The sequence below is a fragment of the Triticum urartu genome, chromosome 4 (genome assembly GCF_003073215.2).
Source record: "Triticum urartu cultivar G1812 chromosome 4, Tu2.1, whole genome shotgun sequence".
NCBI classification, from domain to species: Eukaryota; Viridiplantae; Streptophyta; class Magnoliopsida; order Poales; family Poaceae; genus Triticum; species Triticum urartu.
Window position 1 is genome coordinate 607568751 of NC_053025.1, and position 21268 is coordinate 607590018.

Sequence of the window (21268 nt, forward strand, 5' to 3'; positions counted from 1 at the left end):
TTAGATGGTATTGAAGAGGAATACAATCAGTCAGAATGACTATGTAATTTAATTGACATGTATAATGCCTTCTAGCCGGATTGTAGATCGTTTGTCATGGCCGACCTTTTCGCTTCAGCCTCGGGACCTGACGGTCCGGAGTGTGTCCGAATTCCCATGCGGTTATATAAGAACCGGGGAATGCTTGGAGACCAGGCGTAGGGGTCATTAGTGCTTGAACAGACAAGTGCCCGACTAGTTATGTTATATTACATGGTTAGTAAGAAATATCTTCCAGGGAGAATAGTTCCGTTAGGGGTTCCTTTCCCTAGGAGGCATGCCCTAAAGTGCATGCCCATTCTGCGAAAAAGACGCGGGAAAAAGCATCTGGGGGCGTATGAATAGATAAGTTAAAAGATCATCTTTTAGGTCACCGACCGAATATTTCCTTAAGAACACTAGCTTTCGGCTTCACCCAGTCTGAGGTACACATCCGGCTGATCCGGCAGTAGCAATCGCAGAGGTGCTCCCTTTACCGCCTAGCCGAATAGTCGGGAACGTAGGGGTAAGCACATGAGCCAGGCAACCCAGCTTGGCCAAAACTTAAGTCATATCGATGCATATAATGGTGAAATAAAAGGTACATGCGGAAGTGTAACACATGTGTTGGGCATGAAGCTCGTATAAATAAGCTTCTATTTAGAAGAAGCCCCCAGGTTTAATGAGTGCGAATAGCACGTCATTGGATGAGCCTTTAGAGGCTATAAGAGAAAGGAAGGGGAGAAGGAGAGAAATGTAAGACAGACAGTATATAAAAAATGGACAGAGGAAGGAGACGAACACAGAGTCTGGCGCTAGGCATAGAATCTTCGGAGACGGGCTGCGTTCCATGGGTTCGGCTCGAGTTGGTTATCCGATGCATCTCGCAGGCGGTACGCTCCGCTAGTCAGGACTTGGTCAATTATGAAGGGACCTTCCCACTTGGGCTTGAGTTTGTCCTTTTTCTTGTCCGGCAGGCGTAGAATTAATTCGCCAATGTTGTAATTTTTGGCCCGTACTTCTCTTCTTTGGTATCTTCGAGCCTGCTGTTGATAGAATGCGGAACGGGCTTTTGCCACGTCACGCTCCTCCTCCAATGCGTCCAAACTGTCCTGCCGATCGAGCTTGGCTTCTCTTTCTTCGTACATGCGCACTCGAGGTGAGTCATGAATTATGTCGCAAGGCAAAACTGCCTCTGCGCCGTACACCATAAAGAATGGTGTGTATCCGGTGGTGCGATTCGGCGTGGTCCGCAGCCCCCAGAGTACGGAGTCGAGCTCCTCTACCCAGTGCGTGTTAGATTCCTGGAGGGACCGCACAAATCTGGGTTTGATGCCGCTCATGATAAGACCATTTGCACGTTCGACCTGGCCGTTAGTTTGTGGGTGATAGACGGAAGCATAATCGAGCTTGATGACCATGTTTTTGCACCAGAGTTTTACCTCATCGGCCGTAAAGTTCGTGCCGTTATCAGTGATGATGCTATTGAAGGAAATATGCCCTAGAGGTAATAATAAAGTTATTATTTATTTCCTTATTTCATGATAAATGTTTATTATTCATGCTAGAATTGTATTAACCGGAAACATAATACATGTGTGAATACATAGACAAACAGAGTGTCACTAGTATGCCTCTACTTGACTAGCTCGTTAATCAAAGATGGTTATGTTTCCTAACCATAGACAAAGAGTTGTTATTTAATTAACGGAATCACATCATTAGGAGAATGATGTGATTGACATGACCCATTCCATTAGCTTAGCACCCGATCTTTTAGTGTGTTGCTATTGCTTTCTTCATGACTTGTACATGTTCCTATGACTATGAGATTATGCAACTCCCGTTTGCCGGAGGAACACTTTGTGTGCTACCAAACGTCACAACGTAACTGGGTGATTATAAATGAGCTCTACAGGTGTCTCTGAAGGTAAATGTTGGGTTGGCATATTTCGAGATTAGAATTTGTCACTCCAATTGTCGGAGAGGTATCTTTGGGCCCTCTCGGTAATGCACATCACATAAGCCTTGCAAGCATTACAACTAATGAGTTAGTTGCAAGATGATGTATTACGAAATGAGTAAAGAGACTTGCCGGTAACGAGATTGAACTAGGTATTGAGATACCGACGATCGAATCTCGGGCAAGTAACATACCGATGACAAAGGGAACAACGTATGTTGTTATGCGGTCTGACCGATAAAGATCTTCGTAGAATATGTGGGAGCCAATATGAGAATCCAGGTTCCGCTATTGGTTATTGACCGGAGACATGTCTCGGTCATGTCTACATTGTTCTCGAACCCGTAGGGTCCGCACGCTTAAGGTTTTGATGACAGTTATATTATGAGTTTATGCATTTTGATGTACCGAAGTTTGTTCGGAGTCCTGGATGTGATCACGGACATGACGAGGAGTCTCGAAATGGTCGAGACATAAAGATTGATATATTGGAAGCCTATATTTGGATATCGGAAGTGTTCCGGGTGAAATCGGGATTTTACCGGAGTATCGGGAGGTTACCGGAACCCCCCGGGAGGTATATGGGCCTTAGTGGGCTTTAGTGGAAGAGAGGAGAGGTGGCCAGGGCTGGGCCGCGCGCCCCTCCCCACCCTAGTCCGAATAGGACAAGGAGAGGGGGGTGGCGTGCCCCCTTCCTTCTCTCTCTCCTCTTTCCCCCTTCCCGAATCCTATTCCAACTAGGAAAGGGGGGAATCCTACTCCCGGTGGGAGTAGGACTCCTCCTGGCACGCCCTCCTCCTAGCCGGCCGCACCTCCCCCTTGTGCCTTTATATACGGAGGCAGGGGGCACCCCTAGAGACACAAGTAGATCCACGTGATCATATTCTTAGCCATATGCGGTGCCCCCTTCCACAATAATCCTCGATAATATTGTAGCGGTGCTTAGGCGAAGCCCTGCGACGGTAGTACATCAAGATCGTCACCACGCCGTCGTGCTGACGGAACTCTTCCCCGACACTTTGCTGGATCGGAGTCCGGGGATCGTCATCGAGCTGAACGTGTGCTAAAACTCGGAGGTGCCGTAGTTTCGGTGCTTGATCGGTCGGGCCGTGAAGACGTACGACTACATCAACCGCGTTGTGCTAATGCTTCCGCTGTCGGTCTACAAGGGTACGTAGATCACACTCTCCCCTCTCGTTGCTATGCATCACCATGATCTTGCGTGTGCGTAGGAATTTTTTTGAAATTAATACGTTCCCCAACAGTGGCATCAGAGCCTAGGTTTTATGTGTTGATGTTATATGCACGAGTAGAACACAAGTGAGTTGTGGGCGATATAAGTCATACTTCTTACCAGCATGTCATACTTTGGTTCGGCGGTATTGTTGGACGAAGCGGCCCGGACCGACATTACGCGTACGCTTACGCGAGACCGGTTCTCCTGACGTGCTTTGCACAAAGGTGGCTAGCGGGTGACAGTTTCTCCAACTTTAGTTGAACCGAGTGTGGCTACGCCCGGTCCTTGCGAAGGTTAAAACAACACCAACTTGACAAACTATCGTTGTGGTTTTGATGCGTAGGTAAGATTGGTTCTTGCTTAAGCCTGTAGCAGCCACGTAAAACTTGCAACAACAAAGTAGAGGACGTCTAACTTGTTTTTGCAGGGCATGTTGTGATGTGATATGGTCAAGACATGATGCTAAATTTTATTGTATGAGATGATCATGTTTTGTAACCGAGTTATCTGCAACTGGCAGGAGCCATATGGTTGTCGCTTTATTGTATGCAATGCAATCGCGCTGTAATGCTTTACTTTATCACTAAGCGGTAGCGATAGTCGTGGAAGCATAAGATTGGCGAGACGACAATGATGCTACGATGGAGATCAAGGTGTCGCGCCGGTGACGATGGTGATCACGACGGTGCTTCAAAGATGGAGATCACAAGCACAAGTAGATGATGGCCATATCATATCACTTATATTGATTGCATGTGATGTTTATCTTTTATGCATCTTATCTTGCTTTGATTGACGGTAGCATTTTAAGATGATCTCTCACTAATTATCATGAAGTGTTCTCCCTGAGTATGCACCGTTGCGAAAGTTCTTCGTGCTGAGACACCATGTGATGATCGGGTGTGATAGGCTCTACGTTCAAATACAACGGGTGCAAAACAGTTGCACACGCAGAATACTCAGGTTATACTTGACGAGCCAAGCATATACAGATATGGCCTCGGAACACAGAGACCGAAAGGTCGAGCGTGAATCAGATAGTAGATATGATCAACATAGCAACGTTCACCAATGAAACTACTCCATCTCACGTGATGATCGGACATGGTTTAGTTGATTTGGATCACGTGATCACTTAGAGGATTAGAGGGATGTCTATCTAACTGGGAGTTCATAAGTAATATGATTAATTGAACTTAAATTTATCATGAACTTAGTCCTGGTAGTATTTTGCAAATCATGTTGTAGATCAACAGCTCGCGTTGTTGCTTCCCTGTGTTTATTTTGATATGTTCCTAGAGAAAATTGTGTTGAAAGATGTTAGTAGCAATGATGCGGATTGGATCCTGATCTGAGGTTTATCCTCATTGCTGCACAGAAGAATTATGTCCTTGATGCACCGCTAGGTGACAGACCTATTGCCGGAGCAGATGCAGACATTATGAACGTTTGGCTAGCTCAATATGATGACTACTTGATAGTTTAGTGCACCATGCTTAACGGCTTAGAATCAGGACTTCAAAGACGTTTTGAACGTCATGGACCATATGAGATGTTCCAGGAGTTGAAGTTAATATTTCAAGCAAATACCCGATTTGAGAGATATGAAGTCTCCAACAAGTTCTACAGCTAAAATATGGAGGAGAATCGCTCAACTAGTGAGCATGTGCTCAGATTGTCTGGGTACTACAATCGCTTGAATGAAGTGGGAGTTAATCTTCCAGATAAAATAGTGATTGACAGAATTCTCTAGTCACCATCACCAAGTTAGTAGAACTTCCTGATGAACTATAATATGCAAGGGATAACGGAAACGATTCCCAAGCTCTTCGTAATGCTGAAATTGACGAAGGTAGAAATCGAGAAAAACATCAAGTGTTGATGGTAGACAAGACCACTAGTTTCAAGAAAAGGGCAAAGGGAAGAAGGGGACCTTCAAGAAGAACGGCAAGCAAGTTGCTGCTCAAGTGAAGAAGCCCAAGTCTAGTCCTAAGCCTGAGACTAAGTGCTTCTACTCCAAAGGGACTGGTCACTGGAAGCGGAACTACCCCAAGTGATTGGCGGATAAGAAGGATGGCAAAGTGAACCTAAGTATATTTGTTATACATGTTATTGATGTGTACTTTACTAGTGTTTATAGCAACCCCTCAGTATTAGATACTAGTTCAGTTGCTAAGATTAGTAACTCGAAACAGGAGTTGCAGAATAAACTGAGACTAGTTAAGGGTGAAGTGACGATGTGTGTTGGAAGTAGTTCCAAGATTGATATGATCATCGCACACTCCCTATACTTTCGGGATTAGTGTTGAACCTAAATAAGTGTTATTTGGTGTTTGCGTTGAGCATGAATATGACTTGATCATGTTTATTGTAATATAGTTATTCATTTAAGTAAGAGAATAAATTGTTGTTCTGCTTACTGTTGGGGAACGTAGCAATAATTCAAAATTTTCCTACGTGTTCACCAAGATCAATCTATGGAGTCATCTAGCAACGAGGGAGGAGTGGATCTACATACCCTTGTAGATCGCGCGCGGAAGCGTTCAAGAGAACGGGGTTGATGGAGTCGTACTCGTCGTGATTCAAATCATCGATGATCCTAGCGCCGAACGGACGGCACCTCCGCGTTCAACACACGTACGGAGCAGCGACGTCTCCTCCTTCTTGATCCAGCAAGGGGGAAGGAGAGGTTGATGGAGATCCAGCAGCACGACGGCGTGGTGGTGGAAGTAGCGGGATTCCAACAGGGCTTCGCCAAGCGCTGCGGGAGGAGGGAGATGTGTCACGGGAGGGAGAGGGAGGCGCCAAGGCTCAGGTGTGGCTGCCCTCCCTTCCCCCCACTATATATAGGTCCAAGGGAGAGGGGGGGGCGCAGCCTTGGCCCTTCCTCCAAGGAAGGGTGCGGGTAGGGAGGAGTCCCTCCTCCCCAAGGCACCTCGGAGGTGCCTTCCCCTTTTAGGACTCTTCCTTTCCTTATCTCTTGGCGCATGGGCCTCTTGGGGCTGGTGCCCTTGGCCCATATAGGCCAAGGCGCACACCCCTACAGCCCATGTGGCCCCCTGGGGCAGGTGGCCCCACCCGGTGGACCCCCGGGACCCTTCCGGTGGTCCCGGTACAATACCGGTCAACCCGAAACTTGTCCCGATGGCCGAAATAGCACTTCCCATATATAATTCTTTACCTCTGAACCATTCCGGAACTCCTCGTGATGTTCGGGATCTCATCCGGGACTTCGAACAACATTCGGGTTTACCGCATACTAATATCTCTATAACCCTAGCGTCACCGAACCTTAAGTGTGTAGACCCTACGGGTTCGGGAGACATGCAGACATGACCGAGATGACTCTCCGGTCAATAACCAACAGCGGGATATGGATACCCATGTTGGCTCCCACATGTTCCACGATGATCTCATCGGATGAACCACGATGTCAAGGACTTAATCAATCCCGTATACAATTCCCTTTGTCTATCGGTACGATACTTGCCCGAGATTCGATCGTCGGTATCCCGATACCTTGTTCAATCTCGTTACCAGCAAGTCTCTTTACTCGTTCCGTAACACATCATCCCGTGATCAACTCCTTGATCACATTGTGCACATTATGATGATGTCCTACCGAGTGGGCCCAGAGATACCTCTCCGTCACACGGAGTGACAAATCGCAGTCTCGATTCGTGCCAACCCAACAGACACTTTCGGAGATACCCGTAGTGCACCTTTATAGTCACCCAGTTACGTTGTGACGTTTGGCACACCCAAAGCACTCTTACGGTATCTGGGAGTTGCACAATCTCATGGTCTAAGGAAATGATACTTGACATTAGAAAAAGCTTTAGCATACGAACTACACGATCTTGTGCTAGGCTTAGGATTGGGTCTTGTCCCGTTATCAACGACATCCAATGTGCATGGTCAGGAAACCGTAACCATCTATTGATCAACGAGCTAGTCAACTAGAGGCTTACTAGGGACATGGTGTTGTCTATGTATCCACACACATGTATCTGAGTTTCCTATCAATACAATTCTAGCATGGATAATAAACGATTATCATGAACAAGGAAATATAATAATAACCAATTTATTATTGCCTCTAGGGCATATTTCCAACAGTCTCCCACTTGCACTAGAGTCAATAATCTAGTTCACATTGCCATGTGATTAACACTCATAGGTCACATCGCCAAGTGACCAACATCCAAAGAGTTTACTAGAGTCAATAATCTAGTTCACATCACTATGTGATTAACACTCAATGTGTTCAGGGTTTGATCATGTTGCTTGTGAGAGAGGTTTTAGTCAACGGGTCTGCAACATTCAGATCCATATGTACTTCGCAAATCTCTATGCTATATTTGGAGCCATTTCAAATAACTGTTCTACTTGGAGCTATTCCAAATTGTTGCTCCATTATATGTATCCGGTATCCCTACTCAGAGCTATCCGGATAGGTGTTAAGCTTGCATCGACGTAACTCTTTACGTCGAACTCTTTATCACCTCCATAACCGAGAAACATATCCTTATTCCTCTAAGGATAATTTTGACCTCTATCTGGTGATCTACTCCTAGATCACCTTTGTACCCTCTTGCCAGACATGTGGCAAGGCACACATCAGGTGCGGTACTCAGCATGGCATACCGTATAGAGCCTATGACAAAAGCATAGGGGACGACCTTCGTCCTTCCTCTTTCTCCTGCCGTGGTCGAGCTTTAAGTCTTAACTTCATACCTTACAACTCAGGCAAGAACTCCTTCTTTGGCTGATCCATCTTGAACACCTTCAAGATCATGTCAAGGTATGTGCTCATTTGAAAGTACCATTAAGCGTTTTGATCTATCCTTATAGATCTTGATGCTCAACGTTCAAGTAGCTTAATCCAGGCTTTCCATTGAAAAACACTTTTCAAATAACTCTGCATGCTTTCTAGAAATTCTACATCATTTCCGATCAACAACATGTTAACATACTCATCGGAAATTCTATAGTGCTCCCACTCACTTCTTTGGAAATACAAGTTTCTCATAAACTTTGTATACACCCAAAATCTTTGATCATCTCATCAAAGCGTACATTCCAACTTCGAGATGCTTACTCCAGTCCTTAGAAAGATTGCTGGAGCTTTGCATACTTATTAGCATCTTTCAGGATTGACAAAACCTTCTGGTCGTATCACATACAACCTTTCCTCAAGAAAATCGTCGAGTAAACAATGTTTTGACGTCCTATCTGCAAGATTTCATAAATAATGCAGTAATCGCTAACATAATTCCAACAGACTCTTAGCATCGCTACGAGTGAGAAAGTCTCATCGTAGTCAACTCCTTGAACTTGTCGGAAAACATCTTAACGACAAGTCGAGCTTTCTTAATGGTGACATTTACCATCATTGTCTGTCTTCCTTTTAAAATCCATCTGTACTCAACAGCCTCACATCGAGCTGTTCTGTCAAAGTCTACACTTTGTTTTCATACATGGATCCTCTCTCGGATTTTATGGCCTCGAGCCATTTATCGGAATCCGAGCCCACCATCGCTTCTCCATAGCTCGTAGGTTCATTGTTGTCTAGCAACATGACTTCCAAGACAGGATTACGTACCACTCTGAAGTAGTACGCATCCTTGTCATCCTACGAGGTTTGGTAGTGACTTGATCTGAAGTTTCATGATCACTATCATAAGCTTCCACTTCAATTGGTGTAGGTGCCACAGGAACAACTCCCTGTTCCCTGTCACACACTAGTTGAAGAGGCGGTTCAATAACCTCATCAAGTCTCCACCATCCTCCCACTCAATTCTTTCGAGATAAATTTTCCTCGAGAAAGGACCCATTTCTAGAAACAATCACTTTTGCTTCCAGATCTGAAATAGGAGGTATACCCAACTATTTTGGGTATTCTATGAAGATGCATTTATCCGCTTTGGGTTTGAGCTTATCAGCCTGAAACTTTTTCACATAAGCGTCGCAGCCCCAAACTTTTAAGAAACGACAGCTTAGGTTTCTCTAAACCATAGTTCATATGGTGTCGTCTCAATGGAATTACGTGGTGCCCCTTTTAAAGTGAATGTGGTTGTCTCTAATGCCTAACCCATAAACTATCGTGGTAATTCGATAAGAGACATCATGGTATGCATCATATCCAATAGGGTGCAGTTATGATGTTCGGACACACCATCACACTATGGTGTTCCAGGCTGTATTAGTTGTGAAACAATTTACACAATGTCTTAATTCTGTGCCAAACTCATAATTAAGATATTCATCTCTATGATCATATCATAGATCTTTTATCCTCTTGTCACGACGATCTTTCAACTTCACCCTGAAATTACTTGAACCTTTCAATAATTCAGACTCGTGATTTATCAAGTAAATATACTCAACATCTACTCAAATCATCTGTGAAGTAAGAACATAACGATATCCACTACACGCCTCAGCACTCATTGGACTGCACACATCAAAATGTATTACTTCCAACAAGTTGCTTTCTAGTTCCATTTTACTGAAACCGAGGCTTTCAGTCATCTTGCCCATGTGGTATGATTTGCATGTCTCAAGTGATTCAAAATCAAGTGAGTCCAAATGGTCCATTTACATGGAGTTTCTTTATGCATATACACCAATAGACATGGTTCGCATGTCTCAAACTTTTCAAAAACGAGTGAGCCCAAAGATCCATCAACATGGAGCTTCTTCATGCGTTTTATACTGATATGACTTACGTGGCAGTGCCACAAGTAGGTGGTACTATCATTACTATCTTATATGTTTTGGCATGAACATGTGTATCACTACGATCGAGATTCAATAAACCATTCATTTCAGGTGCAAGACCATTGAAGGTATTATTCAAATAAACAGAGTAACCATTATTCTCCTTAAATGAATAACCGTATCGTGATAGACATAATCCAATCATGTCTATGCTCAACGCAAACACCAAATAACAATTATTTAGGTTTAACACCAATCTCGATGGTAGAGGGAGTATGCGATGCTTGATCACATCAAGCTTGGAAACACTTCCAACACATATCGTCATCTCACCTTTAGCTAGTCTCCGTTTATTCCGTAGCTTTTATTTCGAGTTACTAACACTTAGCAACCGAACCGGTATCTAATACCGTGGTGCTACTAGGAGTACTAGTAAAGTACACATCAACACAATGTATATCCAATATACTTCTATCGACCTTGCCAGCCTTCTAATCTACCAAGTATCTAGGGTAATTCTGCTCCAGTGGCTGTTCCCCTTTTTTACAGAAGCACTTAGTCTCGGGTTTGGGTTCAACCTTGGGTTTCGTCACTAGAGCAGCAGCTGAATTGCCGTTTCATGAAGTATCCCTTCTTGCCCTTGCCCATCTTGAAACTAGTGGTTTCACCAACCATCAACAATTGATGCTCCTTCTTGATTTCTACTTTCGTGGTGTCAAACATCACGAATATCTCAAAGATCATCATATGTCCTCGATATGTTATAGTTCATCACGAAGCTCTAGCAGCTTGGTGGTAATGACTTGGAGAAACAACATTATCTCATCTGGAAGATAAATCCTACTCGATCCAAATGATTGTTGTACTTAGACAATCTGAGCACAAGCTCAACAATTGAGCTTTTCTCCCTTAGTCTGCAGGCTAAGAAAATTGTCGGAGGTCTTATACCTCTTGACGTGGGCACGAGCCTGAAATCCCAATTTCAGCCCTCGAAACATCTCATATGTTTTGCGATGTTTCAAAACGTCTTCGGTGCCTCAACTCTAAACCGTTTAACTGAACTATCACGTAGTTATCAAAATGTGTATGTCAGATGTTCGCAACATCCACAGACAACGTTCGAGGTTCAGCAAACTGAGCGGTGCATTAAGGACATAAGCCTTCTATGAAGCAATGAGGACAATCCTCAGTTTACGGACCTAGTCCGCATAATTGCTACTACCAACTTTCAACTAAATTTTCTCTAGGAACATATCTAAACAGTAGAACTGAAGCGCGAGCTACGACATAATTTGCGAAGATCTTTTGACTACGTTCAGGATAATTAAGTTCATCTTATGAACTCCCACTTAGATAGACATCCCTCTAGTCATCTAAGTGATTACATGATCCGAGTCAACTAGGCCGTGTCCGATCATCACATGAGACGGACTAGTCAACATCGGTGAACATCTTCATGTTGATCGTATCTTCTATACGACTCATGCTCGACCTTTCGGTCTTATGTGTTCCGAGGCCATGTCTGTACATGCTAGGCTCGTCAAGTCAACCTAAGTGTTTGCATGTGTAAATCTGTCTTACACCCGCTGTATGTGAACGTTGGAATCTATCACACCCGATCGTCACGTGGTGCTTAGAAACGAACGAACTGTCGCAACGGTGCACAGTTAGGGGGAACACTTTCTTGAAATTTTAATGAGGGATCATCTTATTTACTACCGTCGTTCTAAGCAAATAAGATGTATAAACATGATAAACATCACATGCAATCAAATAGTGACATGATATGGCCAATATCATATTGCTCCTTTTGATCTCCATCTTCGGGGCTCCATGATCATCATCGTCACCGGCATGACACCATGATCTCCATCATCATGATCTCCATCATCGTGTCTTCATGAAGTTGTCTCGCCAACTATTACTTCTACTACTACAGCTAACGGTTAGCAATAAAGTAAAGTAATTACATGACGTTTATGTTGACACGCAGGTCATAAATAAATTAAGACAACTCCTATGGCTCCTGCCGGTTGTCATACTCATCGACATGCAAGTCGTGATTCCTATTACAAGAACATGATCAATCTCATACATCACATATCATTCATCACATTCTTCTTGGCCATATCACATCACATAGCATACCCTGCAAAAACAAGTTAGACGTCCTCTAATTGTTGTTTGCATGTTTTACGTGGTTGCTATGGGTTTCTAGCAAGAACGTTTCTTACCTACGCATAAGCCACAACGTGATATGCCAATTGCTATTTACCCTTCATAAGGACCCTTTTCATCGAATCCGATCTGACTAAAGTGGGAGAGACAGACACCCGCCAGCCACCTTATGCAACTAGTGCATGTTAGTCGGTGGAACCGGTCTCACGTAAGCGTACGTGTAGGGTTGGTCCGGGCCGCTTCATCCCACAATGCCGCCGAATCAAGATTGGACTAGTAACGGTAAGCATATTGAACAAGATCAACGCCCACAACTACTTTGTGTTCTACTCGTGCATAGTAACTACGCATAGACCTAGCTCATGATGCCACTGTTGGGGAACGTGGCAATAATTCAAAATTTTCCTACGTGTTCAACAAGATCAATCTATGGAGTCATCTAGCAACGAGGGAGGAGTGGATCTACATACCCTTGTAGATCGCGCGCGGAAGCGTTCAAGAGAACGGGGTTGATGGAGTCGTACTCTTCGTGATTCAAATCACCGATGATCCTAGCGCCGAACGGACGGCACCTCCACGTTCAACACACGTACGGAGCAGCGACGTCTCCTCCTTCTTGATCCAGCAAGGGGAAGGAGAGGTTGATGGAGATCCAGCAGCACGATGGCGTGGTGGTGGAAGTAGCGGGATTCCAACAGGGCTTCGCCAAGCGCTGCGGGAGGAGGGAGATGTGTCACGGGAGGGAGAGGGAGGCGCCAGGGCTCAGGTGTGGCTGCCCTCCCTTCCCCCCACTATATATAGGACCAAGGGAGAGGGGGGGGCGCAGCCTTGGCCCTTCCTCCAAGGAAGGGTGCGGCTAGGGAGGAGTCCCTCCTCCCCAAGGCACCTCGGAGGTGCCTTCCCCTTTTAGGACTCTTCCTTTCCTTATCTCTTGGCGCATGGGCCTCTTGGGGCTGGTGCCCTTGGCCCATATAGGCCAAGGCACACACCCCTACAGCCCATGTGGCCCCCCGGGGCAGGTGGCCCCACCCGGTGGACCCCTGGGACCCTTCCGGTGGTCCCGGTACAATACCGGTGACCCCGAAACTTGTCCCGATGGCCGAAATAGCACTTCCCATATATAATTCTTTACCTTCGGACCATTCCGGAACTCCTCGTGACGTCCGGGATCTCATCCGGGACTCCGAACAACATTAGGGTTTACCGCATACTAATATCTCTATAACCCTAGCGTCACCGAACCTTAAGTGTGTAGACCCTACGGGTTCGGGAGACATGCAGACATAACCGAGATGACTCTCCGGTCAATAACCAACAGCGGGATCTGGATACCCATGTTGGATCCCACATGTTCCACGATGATCTCATCGGATGAACCACGATGTCAAGGACTTAATCAATCCCGTATACAATTCCCTTTGTCTATCGGTACGATACTTGCCCGAGATTCGATCGTCGGTATCCCGATACCTTGTTCAATATCGTTACCGGCAAGTCTCTTTACTCGTTCCGTAACACATCATCCCATGATAAACTCCTTGATCACATTGTGCACATTATGATGATGTCCTACCGAGTGGGCCCAGAGATACCTCTCCGTCACATGGAGTGACAAATCCTAGTCTCGATTCGTGCCAACCCAACAGACACTTTCGGAGATACTCGTAGTGCACCTTTATAGTCACCCAGTTACGTTGTGACGTTTGGCACACCCAAAGCACTCTTACGGTATCCGGGAGTTGCACAATCTCATGGTCTAAGGAAATGATACTTGACATTAGAAAAAGCTTTAGCATACGAACTACACGATCTTGTGCTAGGCTTAGGATTGGGTCTTGTCCATCACATCATTCTCCTAATGATGTGATCCCGTTATCAACGACATCCAATGTGCATGGTCAGGAAACCGTAACCATCTATTGATCAACGAGCTAGTCAACTAGAGGCTTACTAGGGACATGGTGTTGTCTATGTATCCACACACATGTATCTGAGTTTCCTATCTATACAATTCTAGCATGGATAATAAACGATTATCATGAACAAGGAAATATAATAATAACCAATTTATTATTGCCTCTAGGGCATATTTCCAACAGTCTCCCACTTGCACTAGAGTCAATAATAAAGTTATTATTTATTTCCTTATTTCATTATAAATGTTTATTATTCATGCTAGAATTGTATTAACCGGAAACATAATACATGTGTGAATACATAGACAAACAGAGTGTCACTAGTATGCCTCTACTTGACTAGCTCGTTAATCAAAGATGGTTATGTTTCCTAACCATAGACAAAGAGTTGTTACTTAATTAACAGAATCACATCATTAGGAGAATGATGTGATTGACATGACCCATTCCATTAGCTTAGCACCCGATCGTTTAGTGTGTTGCTATTGCTTTCTTCATGACTTGTACATGTTCCTATGACTATGAGATTATGCAACTCCCGTTTGCCTGAGGAACACTTTGTGTGCTACCAAACGTCACAACATAACTGGGTGATTATAAAGGAGCTCTACAGGTGTCTCCGAAGGTAAATGTTGGGTTGGCCTATTTCGAGATTAGGATTTGTCACTCCGATTGTCGGAGAGGTATCTCTGGGCCCTCTCGGTAATGTACATCACATAAGCCTTGCAAGCATTACAACTAATGAGTTAGTTGCAAGATGATGTATTACGAAACGAGTAAAGAGACTTGCCGGTAACGAGATTGAACTAGGTATTGAGATACCGACGATCGAATCTCGGGCAAGTAACATACCGATGACAAAGGGAACAACGTATGTTGTTATGCGGTCTGACCGATAAAGATCTTCGTAGAATATGTGGGAGCCAATATGAGCATCCAGGTTCCGCTATTGGTTATTGACCGGAGACATATATCGGTCATGTCTACATTGTTCTCGAACCCGTAGGGTCCGCACGCTTAAGGTTTTGATGACAGTTATATTATGAGTTTATGCATTTTGATGTATCGAAGTTTGTTCGGAGTCCCAGATGTGATCACGGACATGATGAGGAGTCTCGAAATGGTCGAGACATAAAGATTGATATATTGGAAGCCTATATTTGGATATCGGAAGTGTTCCGGGTGAAATCGGGATTTTACCGGAGTACCGGGAGGTTACCGGAACCCCCCGGGAGGTATATGGGCCTTAGTGGGCTTTAGTGGAAGAGAGGAGAGGTGGCCAGGGCTGGGCCGTGCGCCCCTCCCCCCTAGTCCGAATAGGACAAGGAGAGGGGGGCGGTGCCCCCCCCTTCCTTCTGTCTCTCCTCTTTCCCCCTTCCCGAATCCTATTCCAACTAGGAAAGGGGGGGAATCCTACTCCCGGTGGGAGTAGGACTCCTCCTGGCACGCCCTCCTCCTGGCCGGCCGCACCTCCCCCTTGTGCCTTTATATACGGAGGCAGGGGGCACCCCTAGAGACACAAGTTGATCCACGTGATCATATTCTTAGCCGTGTGCGGTGCCCCCTTCCACGATAATCCTCGATAATATTGTAGCGGTGCTTAGGCGAAGCCCTGCGGCGGTAGTACATTAAGATCGTCACCACGCCGTCGTGCTGACGGAACTCTTCCCCGACACTTTGTTGGATCAGAGTCCGGGGATCGTCATCGAGCTGAACGTGTGCTAAAACTCGGAGGTGCCGTAGTTTTGGTGCTTGATCGGTCGGGCCGTGAAGACGTACGACTACATCAACCGCGTTGTGCTAACGCTTCCGTTGTCGGTCTATAAGGGTACGTAGATCACACTCTCCCCTCTCGTTGCTATGCATCACCATGATCTTGCGTGTGCGTAGGAAATTTTTTGAAATTACTACGTTCCCCAACAGCTGTGGGGGACGCCGTAACGGTGTATAACCCCGGATATAAAGTCTATCACCGGTCCGGATTCGGCCGTCTTAACAGGCTTGGCTTCTATCCATTTGGTGAACTTATCCACCATGACCAATAAGTATTTTTGCTTGTGGGTTCCGCCTTTAAGGGGTCCAACCATGTCAAGCCCCCAGACCGCGAAGGGCCAAGTGATGGGGATAGTTCGGAGGGCAGTGGGTGGCATATGGCTTTGGTTCGCAAAGAGCTGGCAACCGACGCATCGTTGGACTAAGTCCTGTGCGTCTGCCCGGGCCGTCGGCCAATAAAAGCATGTACGAAAGGCCTTGCTTACAAGGGACCGAGCTGCAGCGTGATGACCGCCGAGTCCGGCATGAATTTCAGCCAGGAGGTTCCACCCTTCCTCTTCGGAGATGCACCTTTGAAGGACTCCGGTAGTGCTTTTCCTATAAAGCTCTCCCTCGTGGACTTTGTAGGCTTTGGATCGTCGCACTATGCAGCGTGCCTCATTTTGGTCCTCGGGGAGTTCCTGCCTAGTAAGGTAGGCAAGGAATGGTTCTGTCCATGGGGCGATGACGGCAATTATTACGTGGGCTGAAGGTGTTATTTCATTGGCAGAGCCTCCGATTGTGTCAGAATGTTCGGTGTCGGGCGGTGCGGTTTGGTCCGGGCTGTTATTGTTTGGCTCCCCTTCCCATACTACGGATGGCTTGAACAGCCTTTCCAAGAAGATGTCGGGGGGGACTACATCGCGTTTTGCGCCGATGCGTGCCAGGACATCTGTCGCCTGATTATTTTCCCGGCTATATGGTGAAATTCAAGCCCTTCGAACCGAGCTGGCATTTTTAGGACGGCGTTGCTGTAGGCTGCCATTTTTGGATCCTTGGCATCGAAGTCTCCATTTATTTGGGATATTGTGAGGTTCGAGTCCCCGCGCACCTCTAGGCGTTGAATGCCCATGGATACTGCCATCCGGAGACCATGTAAAAGGGCCTCATATTCGGCTGCATTGTTGGAGTCTGTGTACATAATCTGGAGTACGTATTGAACTGTGTCTCCTGTGGGGGACGTCAAAACGACGCCAGCCCCTAGTACGTCCAACATCTTGGAGTCAAAATGCATGATCCAATTTGAATATGTGTCGTACTCTTTGGGGAGTTCGCCCTCCGTCCATTCTACGACAAAATCGGCCAAAACTTGCGACTTGATGGCTCGCCGTGGCTTATAAGTTATGTTGAACGGGAGGAGCTCAATGGCCCATTTTGCAATCCGGCCCGTTGCGTCACGGTTGTTTATAATATCGTTAAGTGGTACTTCTGAGACTACTGTTATTGAACACTCTTGAAAGTAGTGTCGTAGCTTCCGGGATGCCATGAATACCGCGTACGCAATCTTTTGATAATACGGGTACCGTGATTTGCACGGAGTGAGGACAGTGGACACATAATAGACCGGTTTTTGAAGGGGGAATTTGTGTCCGTCCGTTTCTCGTTTGACGACGCGCACTGCGCTTACAACCTGATGTGTTGCTGCAATGTACAATAGCATTGGTTCGCCAATGTTTGGCGCGGCCAGGACTGGGTTTGTTTCCAATATGGCTTTTATTTCGTCGAATCAGGCGGTAAAGGGGTAGGGCCTTTTCTCCCAAGCGGGAGATAAAGCAGCTTAGAGCCGCGACGCATCCGGTTAAATTTTGTATTTGTTTGAGGTCTTTTGGGATATCCAATTGTGACAGAGCTCGGATCTTGGATGGATTTGCTTCAATTCCTCTACCGGATACAATGAAGCCCAAGAGCTTTCCGGCGGGAACGCCGAAAACGCATTTTTCCGGGTTGAGCTTGATGTCGTATGTTCGGAGGTTATCAAATGTGACCCTCAAGTCGTCTACTAGAGATTCGACATGTCTTGTTTTGACGACCACATCATCTACATATGCCTCCACTGTTTTGCCGATCTGGTTTGCCAGACATGTCTGAATCATGCGCTGATATGTTGCGCCAGCGTTTTTGAGCCCGAAGGGCATTGTGTTGAAGCAGAATGGGCCGTATGGTGTGATAAATGCCGTTGCGGCTTGGTCTGATTCTGCCATCTTGATTTGATGGTAGCCGGAATATGCGTCGAGAAAACACAACGAATCGTGTCCTGCGGTAGCGTCGATAATTTGATCGATGCAGGGGAGGGGGAAGGGATCCTTTGGGCAAGCCTTGTTAACATCTTTAAAATCAACGCACAGGTGTCAGGATTTGTCCTTCTTTGGTACCATCACCAGGTTTGCTAGCCAGTCCGGATGTTTATATCTCTGATGAATCCGGCCTCCAATAGCTTTGCTAGCTCTTCTCCCATGTCCTGTCTCTTAGGTTCGGAAAAACGCCGAAGAGCTTGTTTGACAGGTTTGAATCCTTTTAGGGTATTTAAGCTGTGCTCGGCCAGCCTGCGTGGGATTCCTGGCATGTCTGAAGGGTGCCAGGCGAAAATGTCCCAGTTCTCTCATGGGAACTCTCGCAGTGCGGCGTCTATATCAGGGTTTAACTGTGCCCCGATGGAAGCTGTTTTATTGGGGTCCGTTGGATGGACCTGCAATTTGACTATTTCGTCTGCCGGTTTAAAGGAGGTGGACTTGGATCTTTTGTCGAATACCACATCATCCCTATTCACCGTGGAGCGCAACGTAGTCAGTTCCTCGGCCGCTAGGGCTTCGGATAGTGCCTCGAGGGCCAGTGCAGCTGTCTTGTTTTCGGTGCGGAGTGCTATGTCCGGATCACTAGCGAGAGTGATGATCCCGTTAGGCCCGGACATCTTGAGCTTCATGTACCCGTAATGGGGTATTGCTTGGAAGATTGTAAAAGCTTCCCGCCCTAGCAGAGTGATAACCGCTGCTGAACGGAGCCACATGAAACGTGACTTCTTCGGACCTGTAATTATCCGGCGTGCCGAACAGCACATCTAGTGTGATTTTTCCTGTACAGCGCGCTTCCCGACTGGGGATTATTCCTCTAAAGGTTGTGCTGCTTTGCTCAATGCGGTTCCAGTCTATTTCCATTTTTTGAAGGGTTTCCTCGTAAATTAGGTTCAATCCGCTGCCGCCGTCCATGAGTACCTTGGTAAGACAAAAGCCGTCCACTATTGGACTGAGGACCAATGCGGCTGGTGCTCGGGCTATTCGAAATTTAGGTTCATCACTGGCGTTAAAGGTAATAGCCGTGTCACTCCATGGGTTTATTGTTGCTACTTGGTAGACTTCGGCAAGGCTGCGGAGTGTCCTTTTTCGCATATTATTTGATGCAAAAGTCTCGAAGACCGTTAATACCGTACTGGTGTCTCTGGGGTGGCTTTCTGTGGCCTCCGAAATTAGGAGATCTTCGCCAATTTTGGCCACCTGCCGAAGTATCCAACATGCTCTAAGGCTGTGAGTTGGTGTGGCGTCCTCTGTACTGTGAATTTTACAGGGTCCATTGAGCTATCCTTCCAGTACGGTTCCATGCCCTGTAGAGGGTTTTTGCTTTTTGGTGTTTGACCCGGGTGTCTGGCGATGATGCACCCTTTTATTTCGGACTGGGTTTGTATTCAGGGCCGGATCGTCCTAAAATTTTATTTCGGTTTTCCAGGCGCTTTCCATCGCACAGTACTTTCGTACGATGGACGCCAAGTCAGTAAAGCGTGTAATATCACGGCGACTTATGGCGTTGAGGATTCCCTTGTCCGTGCAATTATTGCAGAAGATTGAGATTGCGTCTTCCTCGCGGCATTCCCTTATCCTGTTCCTAACCAGGAGGAATCTGGCCCAGTAATGATGTACTGTTTCTTCGGGCTCTTGCCTGATTTGGGATAGATCGCTTGTGTTCAGGTGGGTGGGTGGAATTAAATCCGAGGCCTCACCCAATCTGAGGCTCAGAGGCCGAGGAGTTTCCGAACTCGAAAATTTGGATTCCTGGATGTTGTCCAATGAATCCAGCCCGTCGCCTGACTCTAAGTTCATGTCTTGAGTGATATCCTCCCCTCTGCGGGTATCCGGCTTGGAGGGATCGGGAATCCGGACATAACTAGTCCTTAAGATAGATGAAGGGTCGCCGCACTGTCCCTCTACCACGACAACATGATGGGTGACTTGGGGAGAGTTAATCTCTCTCAGATCAGGTTTAGGCCCAATCTGGTCATAATCCGTAGCGACTCCCAGGGCGGCGATACGATCCAAGAGCTCGTTTATGGAGGAGAGCTCCATTGGATCTAACTGCTCGGCAAGTTCCAAGCTGACATGAAGATTGTTTTCGATGGCTCGAGAGGTCATCGTCGGCGTAGAAGCCGAACAGGCGGTCATAAGAAAATCACCTAGCCGGAGGGTTTGGCCGACAGCCAAAGCTCCCTTAGCAACGGTGCCGTCTTTAAAGACGGGGCGAGGCATCCTTCCTGATGGCGATGACACAGAGAAACTCTCAATGAAAGCACCAATGTCGGTGTCAAAACCGGCGGATCTCGGGTAGGGGGTCCCGAGCTGTGCGTCTAGGCCGAATGGTAACAGGAGGCAAGGGACACGAAGTTTTACCCAGGTTCGGGCCCTCTTGATGGAGGTAAAACCCTACGTCCTGCTTGATTAATATTGATGATATGGGTAGTACAAGAGTAGATCTACCATGAGATGAGAGAGGCTAAACCCTAGAAGCTAGCCTATGGTATGATTGTTGTGTATGAATGTGTTGTCCTACGGACTAAAACCCTCCGGTTTATATAGACACCGGATAGGGTTAGGGTTACATAGAGTCGGTTACAATGATAGTAGATCTACATATCCGTATCGCCAAGCTTGCCTTCCACGCCAAGAAAAGTCCCTTCCGGACACGGGACGAAATCTTCAATCTTGTATCTTCATAGTCCAGTAGTCCGGCTGAAGGTATAGTCCGGCCATCCGGACACCACCTAATCCAGGACTCTCTCAGTCGGAGCCATGGATTTATAGGGGGCGTGATGCTGTGGCTGTGAGCTAGAGCACACGTATGTAAGGAGTGTTGTGGCAGAAGACAAAATACGGTCCCTATTGTAGGAAAAGGTGGCAGGCAGGTAATGTGCCCAAGTGGATGCGAGATCGACCGGCGATGGTGTCTTGTGTACAATGGCATTGATCTGTTGTACACGTATTCCTCCCTCAAAACTTGAATGGAAAGATAAAATCATCTCGTCCAATGCATATGGCTCGCGTCAATGAAAAGCAAAGCAACCCCAAGAGCCAGCTCAATCGATCTTAACAAATTTTGGCAGCCAAAACGATTCCACCATAGTAACCGGCTGTGTCCGTCCATCCGGAATAGAGCAAGCAT